Source organism: Crotalus tigris, unplaced genomic scaffold, assembly GCF_016545835.1.
Source record: "Crotalus tigris isolate CLP2741 ecotype Arizona unplaced genomic scaffold, ASM1654583v1 scf7180000024434.2432810, whole genome shotgun sequence".
NCBI lineage: Eukaryota > Metazoa > Chordata > Lepidosauria > Squamata > Viperidae > Crotalus > Crotalus tigris.
The window spans coordinates 600165-617257 of NW_024100603.1; positions in this window are offsets into that span (position 1 = coordinate 600165).

Below are 17093 nucleotides of genomic sequence, written 5' to 3' on the forward strand. Positions count from 1 at the left end.
GCAAAATTGAAAAATCCCTTTTGTGCAAAAAAATCTCTATTTCCATATACAATATATTTAGCAGGTTTTAACCAGATAAAGGCAACAGCTATACTTGCAAATGGAAATATTTTCCTTTGTTTTAATGTAAAGGAGCCTCAAATCAGACCTCCATATTGTTTCTTTGAAATTTGGTAGTAGTAATGCCACAGAAAAGACTATTTGACTTGTAAATGTTACCCACTTATTTTTAAGATTTTTTTTTTAATTTTTTTTTTAAAAACCTTCTTATTCTCAAATTTCCCATGATAAGAGCAAAATGCTTCCACTCCCAGATTTCCCATGATAGTAAATGAGAAGATAAAGCTTAATGTTTCCAAAACCTCAGTTTCTAACCGAGTCAAACTGTATGTTTTCTCTAGTAACAATCCAGATCCATAGAATTGGGATGGAATCTTGCAGCCCACTCATACATGGAAGAAATACAGATTTCAGTGCATGTATAAGACTAGAACAGGGAGTATGTGACCTTGTGTCAAAGCGCTCTCTCTCTCTGCTCTAAGCTAAAAAAAGGTGTCACACACACCCCGCCCCCAACTCTTCTTAGGGAATAAAGAAGTCTCTGACTTTACACATAATATTTTTACATATATCTGGAATTAGGAATCACATAAGCAGTATGCTATAAGGAACATTTAAAAAAAAAGAGGAAGACAATACTGGATTTAAAACACAGCACAGGAATTTGAGGCATTCTTTCCTACTTGTACACTGCCTCCATTTCACATTAGAAAGATTTTCACCAGGACGGTTCTAGTGCAGCTAGTTAGCTACAGCAATTTCCCGTCCCTTTCTTGGGAGTACTGATAGACTAATTTTGCCTTTAGCAAAATTAGAGAATTAAGTGGAATTAATTAAGCCCAATTCAATTGTTATTTTAAGGGCCTCTCCTTATTACAGGAGTCTAAACAGTTTCATTCCTCCACCTGCTGCAGACTGGCATTAACATGCATAGTCCTGCTGAGCTGTTGCCTCAAATCCCAAACCCACCCTGGTGGAAGTTTTAGTTAATGCTAAGGGGTGTGTTGGACTGGAGCATCTTGATTGGGAAACCATCTGCAAAAAAGAAAAAAAAGAGGGGGGGGGTTGGGATTACATGCTCTTGTCCATCTTTTAGAAAAAGCCTCCGTAGAATTCCAGGTTGTGTTTCTCTCATCATGAACAGAAAGATTGGGGCCTTCAAATCTTATTGGTTGAACATGACTTGGTTTGGAATACAGACGATCCTGGGATTTTAGGAATCGAAGGCCCAAACAATTTGGCAGGGGTAGTCAATCTTGGCTCTTTTATGACTCGTGGACTTTCTGAGCCAGCTAAAACATTTTTCAACTGGAGAGATTTCCCCCCCCCCCCGAAACATCCACATGTAAAGGGGACAGATCTATTATCTTCAAAGTTTGTGCAGAAAATAATAGTCACCTTAGTACTATAAGCAATTTATACCTACACTGTAGTACAAATAATGTGTGTGTGTGCCTAACATGCACACAGCCCAGGCTCAAATCTCAGAAGGGTAAGTTTGGCTGAAGAGAGTTAAGAAACTCGAAATAGCTATCCCATTCTCCCTTAATTCTTTGTTAGCATTTCGCGGGTGTTTGTATGTAGGTCTTTGGTTGTTCAGGTTTTCTCCCGCATGTATATATATATATATTGATAGACTTTTTTGACTAGCCATTCTAGGGCTGAGAGGAAATAACTGTCCCAAAGTCCTCCAGTTGATTTCCACAACTAAAGAAATATCGCATAATAACTTAATACGTCAAAGACCAGTACAATATAAGGTACAGCAGAAAGAATTAGAATTAGAAACTGGGTCTCCCTGCTCTTAGCCCAGCACCTTAACCAAAACAATGCACTGGCTTATCACACACACACACACACACACACACACACACACCATACACACTGTTTCAGTTTAGGATTAAATAGGAGTTTTACATTTGATTGCAGACAATAACATTGCTTTAATATTGCTGACATGTCTCTTAAAAAAAATCTATTGCTTGGCTGCAAAAAGGAATGCAGTCTGAACTTCCCTTCTGGACAAGTAAGCTGGCTTCCACATAAAAGAGTACTGCAAATTCACTCATTCTGAGATGTGCCCTCAAGTGACATTGAACTATCTCATGCTATAGCTTTCTATTGCTACCATGATTATCCTGAAAAGAAATGAGTGACTTTTGGGGAAATATTAGTATTTGAGGATGCACTTCAATATTAGTGTTTGAGGATGCACTGAAGATGAAGGGACAGTAAAATGTTCAGCCATGTCTCTGATTGTAATCTCCAGTTTTAATCAAACCATCCTTTCCTTCCAGTCTTTTCTAAACTCTAGTTAAGAGGGATATGATGAAACTAAGGAAACTGCACTCTTTCTCCCTGCACTGCCCAAAGTAAGTAAACAAAAACAAAAAAATCTTCAGGAAGGAAATATTTCTGGGTGTGAATGTGACAGAAGAAGCAGAGGTCCAAGGATTCTTCTCCCTTGCCACCTGTGGACAGGTATCCATTAAAGGATTCTTCTTCACGGACTATTTCTCAAGGTGTTCTGCATCATTTATGGAATAAATTTAAGATATACGTAATGAAAGAAAAGCATTCATTAAATGAAATCTAGTGTGCATGAAGCCTATATGAAACCCAACGTGCCATGGACTGTTAATCTAGCAAGAAACATACGGTATGTACAATCTGATATGGAAAAGAGAAAAGCCAAGTACTTAGAAAATAAAAAAAATGAAATTCAAGCTCCAAATTTATTCCGAATGATAAATTAATTTTAAGAACATGTGTATACAAATACCACAATTGCAAAAATCTGAATGATAAATTAATGTAATAGCAAAGTAATTGTGTGTTCTGTATTTTTTTGTTGCTATCTAGAAGTCGCCCGGAATTTTGCATCCGACTTCTGGTGGCCCTTAAAGGAGATTTTCACAAAGGTCAGACACAAAGATACAGATATTTGAAAGGAGGAGACAGAATATTATTTGGACGGAAACTAAGTCATTTGCAAAAACAATGTGGAAAAAAAAGAATATATTTTTTTTATTCCATAAGTTTCTTTTGGGATAAAATACTTCTTCCAGCCCCATCTCTTAACCCCAGTTTTGTATTTAATGCTTACAATAATCACAGGAATAAGTAATGAACACATATGGCTTCCTCATCACATCTATACTTAGAATATGAAAATATTTAAAATGCATCAATCCCAAAGAAAGCTAATGCCATACTCTTTCCAAGTAGGTCTGAAGGAAAGAATAGCTCGGCTCTAATATATTCCTGGTCAAACCTATCCTTTGCAGGTTCATTGTGACAGGTTTCAACTTAAGCAAGTGATTTAGGGGAAATGATGGGAAGTCTGTCAGCTACATCATAGTCGTGTATCCGAATGTTGCATTAAGATTACTTATAAATAAAGCATCCAATATAATAAAATGCCTCCTAGTGGGCTTAAAACAGAGTAACAGCAAGGAACTTGTGTTATTAAGTTCATATCAAGCCAAGCCTGAAAGAAACCAAGGGAAAGAAACAATTCTTGAGATGTCCCAGACTCATGGCTATTAATAACACACATGATGAAAACCATTAGGCGGTAATGCTGTGAATCACCTGTAAATCAAGACTGAAATTCTAGTTATATTGCAATTTCTTTGGGTTAGGGAAGACTGTTCTGACGCGAAGCCAAGCCTTGCACATCCAGGCTCTGACTCCTTCATCTACATCCAATAAAAGCGATGCAATCAGCCCATGGTGGGTTTCCCCCCCCCCCTTGATTAAGTCTAGGGCCCTGGGATTCTCACAGCAGCCTTCCAGATTGATGCAGTCAGCCTCTTCTGATTTGCTTGCTGGACTGAAGAGCTTCTTTTCCCCACACATCTGCCCACAACTAACTCAGTTTGTGTTCATTGCAGTGAAGCAGTGGAAACCAATCAAGGAGAGAAACAACCTAGAACTAAGGAGAAACTTCCTGACAGTTAGAACAATTAACCAGTGGAACAACCTGCCTCCAGAAGTGGTGAATGCTCCAACACTGGAAGTTTTTAAGAAGAGACAGGACAGCCATTTGTCCGAAATAATAATAATAATAATAATAATAATAATAATAATAATAATAATAATAATAATAATAATAATAATAATAGCAGCAGGGAAATTGAAGAAAGAGACCGAGGGACTAATTCTGGCTGCACAAGACCAAGCCTTAAGGACAAATGCATATAAAGTCAAAATTGAGAAGACAGCAACAGATAGTAAGTGCCGCCTATGCAAAGAAGCTGAAGAAACAGTGGACCACTTGGTAAGCTGTTGCAAGAAGATTTCACAGACTGACTACAAGCAGCGGCATGACAAAGTAGCAACAATGGTGCATTGGAAGATCTGCAAAAAATATCATTTGCCTGTAAGCAAAAACTGGTGGGATCATAAAATAGAGAAAGTCATAGAAAATGATAAAATTAAACTGCTCTGAGACTTCAGAATTCAAACAGACAAGCACCTGCAACATAACACCCCAGACTTAACAATTGTCGATAAGAAAGACAAAAAAGTCTGGATTATGGATGTGGCAATGCCTGGAGACAGCACAATAGACGAGAAAGAACTGGAGAAGATAACAAAATACAAAGACCTACAAATAGAAATAGAAAGACTGTGGCAAAAGCAAACAACGGTAGTACCAATAGTATTAGGCTCCTTGGGTGCAATCCCAAAACAACTGGAGCACCACTTGAACACCATTGGCATTGACAAATTCGCTATTAGTCAATTGCAAAAGGCGGCCTTACTAGGAATTGCTTTCATCCTGCGACAATATCTATAATATCATCAAACATCCACATTTGCCTATCCCAGGTCCTGGGTAAGGACTCGATAGGTAGTCAAAATGCCAAATCCAGTCTGAATATCTGGCTGACTGTGCGATGATCAATAATAATAAAGTTGGAAGGGACCTTGGAGGTCATCTAGTCCAACCCCCTGCTCAGGCAGGAAACCCTATATCATTTCGGACAAATGGCTGTCCAGTCTCTTTTTAAAAACTTCCAGTGTTGGAGCATTCACCGCTTCTGGAGGCAGGTTGTTCCACTGGTTAATTGTTCTGTCAGGAAGTTCCTCCTTAGTTCTAGGTTGTTTCTCTCCTTGATTAGTTTCCATCCGTTGCTTCTTGTCCTGCCTTCAGGTGCTTTGGAGAATAGCTTGACTCTTTCTTCTTTGGGGCAGCCCCTGAGATATTGGAATACTGCTATCATGTCCCCCCTTGTCCTTCTCTTCGTTAAACTAGACATACCCAATTCTAGCAACCGTTCCTTATATGTTTTAGCCCCCCTAATCATCTTTGTTGCTCTTCTCTGTACTCTTTCTAGAGTCTCAACATCTTTTTTACATCGTGGTGACCAAAACTGGATGCAGTATTCCAAGTGTGGCCTTACCAAGGCACTGTAAAGTGGTATTAATACTTCACGTGATCTTGATTCTATCTCTCTGTTAATGCAGCCTAGCACTGTGTTGGCTTTTTTGGCAGCTGCACCACACTGCTGGCTCATATTTAAATGATTGTCCACTAGGATTCCGAAATCCCTCTCACAGTTACTACTATTGAGCAAGGTAACCCCTATACTATACCTGTACATTTGGTTTTTCTTGCCTAAATGCAGAACCTTGCTTTTTTCACCATTGAATTTCATTTTGTTAGATAGTGCCCAGTGTTCAAGTCTGTCCAGATCCTCCTGTATCCTGAGCCTGTCTTCTGGAGTGTTGGCTATTCCTGCCAGCTTGGTGTCGTCTGCAAATTTGATGAGTTCTCCACCTATCCCCTCATCCAAATCGTTGATGAAGATGTTGAAGAGCACTGAGCCCAGAACAGAGCCCTGCGGGACCCCACTACACACTTCCCTCCATGTAGATGCGGTTCCATTGAGGACCACATGCTGAGTATGGCCGGTCAGCCAGCTACGGATCCATCTGGTGGTGATGCTGTCTACCCCACATTTTTCTATCTTGTCAAGTAGTAGGTTGTGATCTACTTTATGGTATAGGGATTCCTGTCTGAGCAGGGGGTTGGACTAGATGACCTCCAAGGTCTCTTCCAACTTTATTATTATTATTATTATTATTATTATTATTATTATTATTATTGTTATTATTGTTATTATTGTTATTATCCATTCTGCAGTTACTTTCTAAGCATATAAATACCTCCACTCCAAAATATATAATAATCCTAGGTGTTGTATGTACACTGCTCTGCTTTCCAGCATGAATTCAAGAACTTGTAAGAAAAAATTACTTTTAGCTAAGCAGACTACCTACCCAATCAACAATGGTCTGCACCCAAATTTAATTCGAACCCCTTTGCTTACTTCCCTCCATGTAGATGTAGTACCATTAAGGACTACTCGTTGAGTACAGTTTATCAGCCAGTTACAAATCCATCTGGTGGTAATGCTGTCCATCCCACATTTTTCCTGATATTTACTGTAAATGTTTTTAATGGGAGTATGGAATATTACCAGAGTTAGTAGAATCTATTGAAGCAGCATACCGAGCCCTTGCTTACATATTTTCTTTTATTCTGCTTCTAGTAATTTTTAAGATTCAGGATCTCTTGAGCATCAGCCTTTCAAGTGAAAGAATTCATTTAGAAACAAAAGCAATCATGATGCATATTTAATTATTTGCCATAACATGAGGAAAAATAACATGTCCTGTTTTTGCTTGCTTGCTTACATTCCATGCATAATTAAGGCTGCATGATTGGACAACACATATAAACAAATGTATAACTATCTCAAAGGATACCACATTAAACTAGTGTTAAACAATGGATTTTTAATCAGAATACAAAGATCTCTGTAAGTGCCTGGTAGAGAAGAACAGAAGTGAGGTCTGGATAAAAATATATTTAATTCTAGATGATGAGCAATCCAAAAATAAATAAACAAGCAACTATCTATCTACCTTTACTCTAATTACAATCACAGACACTCTTCCTGAGACTGGATCTTTCTCAAGATAGCACGGTTGCCCTCTGCACTGGCATCATAATCCATGGAAAAAGCAACTTTTTAAAAAGAGTTTCTGACAGGTGCTACAAGTCTTCACATGCACAATATGAAGCAGCTTTTTCCCTTTGAAACTGAATGGGGAAGTATTTGGTAGAAAGGAAACCTTTTGGGGGGAAAAGGGTTTCCTTGAGGAAATCAAAACTAGAAAGACACTATCCTATTCTCACAGGAATGTATTTAATTCCTATTTAACAGACAGTTCAATTTATACCATTTCATATTTTCTCACTGTCCAAAACAAAAGGTTGTTTCATACCAAGAACAAGCTAAAGAAATGGCTTTTATACAGTAGAAATGCAAATGGAGATACTTTCAGCTCAAAATGGGTGTTGGTTATAGGAAATGATGAGGAAGTACAGTAATGAGATGGTCAGAAATGGTACAAAATAGTAAGGGGGGGGGAATAGAAAGAATGGGGTTTTCACCTGGTTTCACTTGCTGCTGTCTATCAATCACATCTTCCAGTGGACGACAGGTTCCTGCAAGGAGCTCTGGAACCTCTTTGATCAGGTTGCTCCCAGGCTTGGCTAAACATCAGACGACTTCACAGTTCCAGTGTCTATAGAAACCAGAAACTGTGAGTTCTAGTCCTGCCCTAGGACTGAAGCCTGCTGGGTGACTTTAGGCCAGACATTCTCAGCCTTAGAAGAAAGCAGTGGCAAACCATTTCTGAGAATGTTGCCAAGAAAACTGCAGGGACTTGCCACCAGAATAAAGATTGACTTGAAGATTCACCCACCCCACCTGCCAAAGTAATTGCAACGATTAGCATACAGTAAATGGAACAAGTAATGCTAGGCATGAAAGGAAAGATTAAAAGGGCCAGGATAAACACTTGGGGCAGTATAGCGAACTTGTGAAAGTTTTTAACAGGAGAAGGAATTCAGGATAAAAGAGGGGGAAAAAAGAGAAGAAAGAGACCAATGTTGAGGAATGCATATACCTGTTCAGGAGGAGGGAAGGGAAAAAAATCAGCTGGGGATCACTGTCAAAAGAGCTGAAGGAAAAAGAGATGATGGGAATCTAATAAGGTGGAGAATCAGAAAGGAAGGAAAACTGTGAAGGAGCAGGCAAACAGAGGCTTATGGGTGAGAGAGAGGGAAAGTGAGAGAGCCTTGTATTCCCAGATTTACCTTCCTAACTGTGTCAAAATCAATTTCCAGATATTTTTCTATGTTAGCTTTTGATGTAGTTGTAATTATCCAGAAGATATTTTTGCTTAATCTCTTAATCTCCTCTTAGACTCTTGGCTCTTGCTTGAGGAGCAAGTGGCAGCCCTGGCCAGAAGAACTTTGGCACAGATTAATCTGTTGTCCCTTTGTTGAGTCAGGAGACCCACGTCATGGACATGCATGCCATAGTCACCTTCCATTTGGACAACTGCAATGTGCTCCGCATGGAGTTGCTCTTGATAGCCGCTCAGAAGATACAAAACTTCTATAATATACCAATGGAAATAGCTGTGGGCATATCTTGTTTCACCCATGTGATTCTTTGCAAGCTGCACTGACAGTCAAATGACACCCAGGGCAATTCAAGGTGCTGGTTGCCACCTATAAAGCCCTTCAGGGCTTAGGCCCCGGGTACCTACAGAACTACTTTTCTCTGTTTCTGTGTATTCAAAAAGATCTGGAAGAGGCATCATGTTCCAGGTCCCATCAGTAAAGCAGTTCTACCTTGTAGGATCTTGGAGATGGCTCTGTTCTGTGGCTGCCTGTCTTGGTACTGAGGGCCTGATCCTGGGAGACAGGAGGGAAAGCTGCAGATGGGACAATCAGCAGGTAAAAGATCTCTGTTAATCTAACCTTATAATAAAGATTAAGCTAATACTCCTGACTGTGCTTCTTATCTGAATTACTTCACAGGGCTAACACTGTCCTGTTCTCTGGAAGTCTGCATAGCCCTGACCTCACTGTGTTTTCAGAAGGCCTTAAAGACCAAACTTTTTTCAACAGGTCCTGACTTATGGCGTGTGTCTGTGCTAGAGTGTGTAACAGGGTTTATTATTTCCCTGATATGGATTTTAGAAATTTTACGACTGTTCATTTGAGCTGTCCTTCCTTCTTCTTATTTTAGTCTATGCTCTATAAACTGTGTAGAAGTATCACTGCTGCCGAGGTCACTTTTAAATCCTAACAGGTTTTCTTAAACTTCTGATTTCAGTAAAGCAGTTGGAATAGGATTAATAATACAGCAAACCTGTTTCAGTCAACATTAAAGAGATTGCTTTCTTTTGGGGGGGGGGGTTGAGTCTCCCAGGGATGAATTAGAGGAGATTTGCTTTCCAGTTTTCGTGAAGTCCCATAGTTCCAACTTCATTGACACAAAGCTCTAGGACAGTGATAGCGAACCTTTTAGAGACTGAGTGCCCAAAAACTGGCCCCGCCCCATTCTATCCCCTGTTCCACCTCCACCCCATCCCCTGCCCCGCCTGCCCGCATAGCCACTCACCGCCTCCAGGACCCACCACAGATCACCCAGGGAGCCCAGCAGCGCCATAGCAGCCACGCCCTCTGCCCACCCACCCCCTGCAGCATCAACTGTTGTGATGGGGCGTGAAAGCAGAGTCTTGTCTACGCTGCCTGGCTGCCATGTCCTTAGCTGTGCTGCTTCGCATGGGCCATGCTCGGGGGCGATTCTCCTCCAGGGGGGCTGCTGGTGAGGAGGGGGTCACGGGGGAGGCGAGGCTGGGGCAATGGCATGTGTGCCCACAGAGAGGGCTCCGAGTGCCACCTCTGGCACGGGTGCCGTAGGTTCGCCACCACTGCTCTAGGAGCTGAAGAGGGCCCAATGGACTGCTTAGAGTAGACTTAACCAACTCCTTAATTCAGGAATCCCCAATTAATTTGGGGGGAATGAGAACCAGTGTAATATATTAATATATTACTAATTGCCCTGCAAGTAAATTATTGCATATTTGCTACAGAAAACACTCTTATTTTCCATTGTTGAGGTTGAGTCAGTAACACTTGGATCTTTTAGGCAAATATACAGTTTTGAGAACTGCTGTTTTCAAGGCCATATTTTCAATGGTTGTTTGTTCAATCTGTACTGAATTGTATGCATATTAAGAAATATGGCAATCCCATACTTTTGAGTTTGTTTTGACCACTTTTTAAATTTTTGGATAGATAAGTCTTGGAGTTTCATTGGGAGGCATCTAGTGAAGACTGATGTGGCAACTTTTAAAAAAAAATTATGATCATGGGAAATCTGCTGAAGATATTTCAGGTTATATATGCCACCAATATCGTTTTATCTTTCTGAATCCGATTATAGAAAAATGGTAAAGCTTGCAGAATAACTAATAAGATGTTTTCTCCTATAAGCAGGTCAATCGGATGGGAGCCGCCTGGCTCCAAAGAGGCCTCCACAGCCTTGAATCATGGGCCAGAAGAAATGAAATAGGAGCTGACTGCTAACATTTGAACTACTCCAGCACCATGTGCAGAGATGCTTATGGCATTACAGTAAAATTTATTGCCACAGGAGCTGCTGGGCAGCCCTTCTAAAAGATTGCTTGCAATCGTTCCAGAGTTTATACCTAGTTCTCTGCTTCAGGAAGGATTTGCAGCTTTGATTTGTACTTTGTGTAGCTCTATAAATACTGATCCTAGCCTGTTATATATACGATGACAGCTGTAAACCTCTCTGGTGATATATCTTCTGCCTGTGCATTGTCTGGGAGTGCTTTTGCTTTGAACTGTGCTCAGCGCTGTGCTGCTGAGTACAAGAGGAGATAAAACAAAAAGGGTAATCCAAGAACAAGATAGTAGAATAAGCCGTATCTAAGACTGATGACAACCTCCCAAGCTGCTGGACTCTTGGCTGCAGTCTTAGAGCAAAGTGGGCAAAGCTTATAAGGGCCGTGCTTGCTTATTCAGGCTTGGACGCCTGCAAGCCCACCACTCCCAAATTCCCTCACTCTCCATTCCTCAACCTCTCGAGTTTTGTTCAAAGTGGGATAATTTAATTTCAAATTAAGTTAAATGTAATGCTTGCTGACAAGAGAGAGGTGATTTGGGAGGAAGTCCCCACAGACATGGTGCAGATTATAAACAATGTACCATTTTGCAAAATTATTCAGAGTAACAAAGTTGGAAAGGACCTTCTAAGTCTTCTAGTCCAAACTCCTGCTCATGCAAGAGACAATATTACATTCTATACATGGACATTGATCAACTTTCTCAGTTTGATCAGGCACAAGCTATAAACTTTGCTTCGGCGTGTTGCTGATGGACTGTTACACATATCTGGGCTGGTCCTGCCAACACATCTAGGATTTCAGTCCAGCACTCAGCTCTCTATATGTTAATTTGTGTCTGACCAATCCAGTATGATCCTTGGACCAAGCTTTATTCAAAGCTCAGCATGATTAGTGCATATTTAACACTATTCCTAGAGTCTTGATGCTCTCTGAGCTTCATTGTTTTCTTGCAGATGTTTTATTACCCGACTAGTTAAGATCATCAGCATCCAGGACCCCATTATTCACAATGAGCGAATGTGTGTTGTTCCCAATGTTTCCTATTTCTAGAATTGGTATGGCAAGGCTATAAATACTGTTGTTGTAATGTTTCTCTCTTTCTCTATGGCAACATATCTGATATCTATGCCAATCGGCTTTTACTTACCAGCTGACTGGCTGGCTGACTGACAAATTAATCCAAAGGGTTGTCAGCAAATCAAAGCCCTAATGCTACTGAGTTCTGCCAGTGATGAGGAAGTCCTTCCCAGGAGACATCAAATTTATCGACCAACTATGTCAACTTCTTGGCACCCTCAAAATTCCACTGATCCAGCAGAGGTAATAAATTCATAATCTATAAGGAATCGTGCTTCCCGGCCTTGTAAAGAAGAGGCCACGTTTTGCCATTTCTGCCTGGCCCAACCTGGCCTTCCATTAATGAAAAAACCTTCCCCGGGAGCAATATTAGCTTGCATGGGGCCACTGATATTATGCATGGGAAGGTAAAATAAAGGGGTTAGAGTATGACAATCTGGGTCAACAGAACACATTTCTTCAAAAGTAGCTTTGACACTCCTTCTCACATTTAAGGGCACTCCCTGAGTTTTCTGCTTTTTCCCTGCTGTTCCCTTGCAAGAAAGAAAGAAAAAGGGAAAAAAAGCTTGGTTAGCACTAGTAATGTCTGCTGTGTTTTGTATCCATAGATAGGAGACCCTGAGTGCATACATCTCTTTCTCAGTATAAAATGGGAGTATCTCTGGCATCTAGGCATGTTTATTCAAATGGGCTGCTGGTACTGCTGATCTTGTTCAACCAGGCAGCAATATTGAGCTGATAATTAGCTCCATGGGAGTAGGCAGTTGTTCAGAGAAAACAAGGAAAAACAAAGATAAATCCCCAAAGGCTTTATACGAAGACTTGGAGTTGGATTGCAAGAAATTCTTCATCAAGAATCGTCTGTTCCTTGTATGCTTCAGGGGAAAAGGTATTTGTAGAGATATAGTTTCCAAAGCACTAAGAATGGGTAACAGAAATAATTTCCATGAATTGGACATTATATTCTTCCTTGCCTAGTGAAGCCCCAGAGTACTTTTTCATCCTCATATGAGGGTGGATAGGTATCTGTCTTACTTGTGGGAAAGGTATCGTGATGTGTTCAGTGTGTTCTTTCTCTGTGGAAAACCTTGAATTTGATGCAGCTTTGATGCCTTAAACACCATATAGTCTAGTTTTTGTAGATCGGTTTCATAATTTCAGTTGATGTACTGTAGATAGAGGACTTGAAATGGAGCAGGTGATCACCTACTTCCTCAATACTTCCACTACAGTCCAGCTATGGACAGCAAAATGGTTGAGTCTTTGAAAAAGTTAGCTACTGGACCACCTCCTTGGACCCAGCTAATTTGGATAACTACAATCCTGTTTTATACTATCTTCTCTAGAGCAAGAACAATTCCGCTCCAAGCACTACAATTGATCCTTTTAAACTCACTAACTGCCCCAAACTAACTCTCAAAGCAGCTGAGTCTTTCACAACCTCCTGAAACCCATCAAGGGGGGGGGGGAGGAGTGGCGTTTGCTCACTGTCAGAGATTTACTATTTCGAAGCACCAACACTACAAACAACAAAAAGCAGGGACCCCTGACTTCAGCTCTCTCCCCATTGCAGAAATGGATAACTACAAGGAGTTTCTCCCTGGTTCACCTAATAGGGTGGGCTGATTCAGATGTAAGGAAAAGGTCCAGTAGGGGGTCTATGGCAATTCACCGTGAACAACTCGCTACGGCCAACTTACCACAGCCAACTAGCCACGGCCAACTTGCCGTGGCCAACTCACCATGGGACAACTCGCTGCGGCACAAGAGTTACACTAATATCAAAGAAGTGGTGGAATAATTAAATAAAGGATACAAAAAGAAGGACAGAATGAAATGTGAGTGACAAAAATTAAAATATTTTTAAATTTATTTAAAATAATTCAATTGTTCCAATTGTCCCACAGTGAGTTGTCCCATGGCGAGTTGCCCCATGGCATGTTGTCCCATTCTGTCAGTAGGTACTAATTGATAAAAAGCCTTATAGGTCAAAACCAGCACTTTAAATTATACTCAGAAACCAAGTGATAGCCAGTGCTGGGTACCAATAGCATATGTATGACTTTTTTTTTTTTTTTTTGGTGCCTTCAAGTCAATTTATGCCAGGTAAGCGCCTAGACAAATCTCTGCAGATTGCTTGGCAATATTTTCAAAAGTAGTTGGACATTGCCTGCTCCTTAGGGCTGAGAGAGAGTGACTGGCCCAAGGTTGCTGGCTTTGGGCCTAAGGTGAGACTAGAATTTATAGTCTACTGATTTCTAATCAAAGGCACTTCAAGTGGAGAGCCAACTCCTTGAAATAAGCGGCAGTAAAATACCAGCCCTATTACACAAAGACTTTATTCAGAGATAAGTGCATTGCATGTGGAATCCAAGGATAAACAGAGAGAAAAATCAAGATATCTGAAAAAGAAGAAGCTGGCCAAAAATATAAACAAATGACTGGCAATTAATAAATTATTATTGTCCAAATGTTTTGTATCCAGACAAAAGTTCCCCATTCTTTCATACTGGTACTAGGCCAGTTTTAATAGCAAGAGATGGGAATAGGGGTGACAGTAGAGTTTGAATGTCTGGCTGTCCTTCTTGTTAAACTGATAGCGCTTTATTGTCATTAGAAGTCAGTGTTCTCATTATTTGTTCCAAGGTCCTAGCAACCTCCCAGGTGGGATTCCAGGTGAAAATGAGGGGCAGAAGACAGCTCACAGAAGAGGAACTACAGATCAAAGCTAGGAGGCTTCTCAGCAGGAAACATAAGGAAAAATGACTGGCTGTAAATAAGATATATGGTAAAAAGACAGAAGGCAGATTTCAATTTTGAAAACTTTTTAACACTTCCTGCATGAAATAGCTATGGACCGCTTCGTTCTGGATTAACTGTTTCCAAGGAAATATTAAAGATAGCTCTAGATACATTTCAGTAATCCTTCTGGATGGTAATGAGGTTGTGAGTCACTATAGACAGGTCCTCCTGCACCAGGTAAGGGCATAATTTGTGCACCAGTTGGGCAAAGGTCTCTATAGCCCCAGCCTCTAGCTGGGGCTGGAACAGAACTGAGAGTCCCGACAGATCCCTAAATCACAAACTTAGTGCTTGCCCATCCATAGAACAGATATTGGTATAGTACAGCAATAAACAAATAGCACCACTATCTTTCTTACTAAGCTGAACTTCAGCCTATTCTATCCCATAAGACTAGGAGAAGACCCAGGAAAAGACTGGGATGACAGCATCCTCCTGCAACTCAGGTTATGATATGTAGATGGGTATCACCAGCACATTGATGATACTGCGGTGCAGGCTGTCAGATGACCTCCCAGAGGGTATGTTTAAATATCCAGCTGTGCCCTATGATTCTTGGCCATTTATCTGGCCTAATGGTTTGGGCTGTGCTGTCTCCACAAAATGGATCCCTCTTTTCTGTTGCTTATCTTTGCAATGTATTGGGCAGTGTTGTTGGTAGGTGCTTGTGGACTGAGAGATGTAGCTTCAGAAAAGTTGACACATATTTTGTTTATAGATGTGTCCCAGTTGTTGACTAATTAGATTATTGTGTTGCATAATTGCAGAATGAGTTAATGAAACCCGATCGTATCTATGACCATAAGCAGGCTGTTGGATCAAGACAGTGTCTCATTTAGCCCAGCATCCATTTGCCAGCAGTGGGCAGATTCAAGTGTGTGAAGGCAGGCACTCCTTCAGCGACTGAAACTCAATTCACCATGACCCACCTTTTGCAGTGGGCCCAAGTGACTCTTCTGTTTATAATTCTGCCATATTTCTTCTTCCCCTCTTTCCTTTGTCTTTCCTGTTGCCCCAAAATGTTCATTAAACCAGAAAAGTTGGAACAATTCCAGAATGATTGTTTGCATAGAAAAACTCAGCATTCAGAAGCCCAGTAAGCTCTGACCCTGGGCAATTTGCATAATGACTGATTCTCGTGTGTGTTGACCTGCCCTCTATGAATTTGTCTAATCTCCTTTTAAAACCAGGAGTCATTGCTATCCCATTGCTCAAGGAAGTAATTAATAAATTAGTATCCCTTAGTCATATCTTTACAAAGTCTGTGGGTGTCTTCAAAGTATGGCCATTTTTTTGCATGTGAGGCATGTAAAAAACAAGCAGAGCTTCAGTCACACATTGTAGCCGCCAACTAAATTTTTTAAAGAAAGAAAGAAAGAAACCTTGTGGACATCCCCAACAGAATTTCTAGATGTTCTTTACAGCTTGCTTAAAAAGTAAGGATCAACGTACAGCATAGAAAAAAAAAAATAAAGCAAGAGAACAGATATACTAACTCACAGGTAAATAAAAACAGCAAATGGAGGAGAAAGGAATCAAGGGAAAAAGAAATGACAAAATTGGCATCGACATAAACAGAAATAAAAACCAAGGATATTCATTATTCTTTTGCTTTTATTAGGTAGGATGTCAGCATACTTTGTGATAACTGTCCTAGCAGGCACTCCCACAGTAATGTTGAATAAATGACTGACAGCATCCCTATAAATGCCGCAATGTGCTACCATTTATCTGATGAGTTTAGCATTGTTTATGTGTAAACTTTATATCCTGTCTTTCCTTTGGGAGCTGGAAACAGCATTCTTTCAATCTCTCCTTACAATCCTGCAAGGTAAGCTAGACTTAACCCACTTAAAATGGTCTTGCATAGGACTCCCTGATCTTATTCCTATACCTTTACCACCACAACATAATGAGAGAATGAAATGAGAGGGACAGTGTGCGTTAGTTTAACTGTGATCTCAAGAATGGCCACTAGAGGGTGCAATAAGCTTACCTGTTTTCTTGCAAGTTTTTCTCAGAGCCGGGACTCTTCTTTCTCTCTTTTGGTTGGCAATCGCCTGGAGAAAACTGTCACTTACAATACAAGGTATAAACATGAACGGCTTCCCTTCAACTCTCTGTAAATAAAATACGGATGAAGAATGGGGGATATTACGGAATGAGCTTTTTCTGCTTGCCTTATTTGTAATGCACCAATGCCTTCCCAAAGACAAGGCCACAACTGAGGATTGGCAGGTAATTCGGGGGCTCCACTCAGCCTTCCATTCTGAACAGATAGACAGCCTGTGTATATTGGCACATACACACAAGCACGAGACCATGAAGAAAACAAATCAAAGAAAGTCATTTTATACTCTAAACCAGTGTTTCCCAAACTTGACAATTTTAAGGCATGAGGACTTCAACTCCCAGAATTCCACAGCCAGCAACGCTGGCTGTGGAATTCTGGGAGTTGAAGTCCTCATGCCTTAAAATTGTCAAGTTTGGGAAACACTGCAACAATGCGAATACTTTGCACAATTGTATTTTCTTGCATTACTGGAAGAAGAAAAGAGAGCAAATTAATGTGTTTTCCATGGCACATACTCAAATACAAAAGTAAACAAATAGAAAAGTTT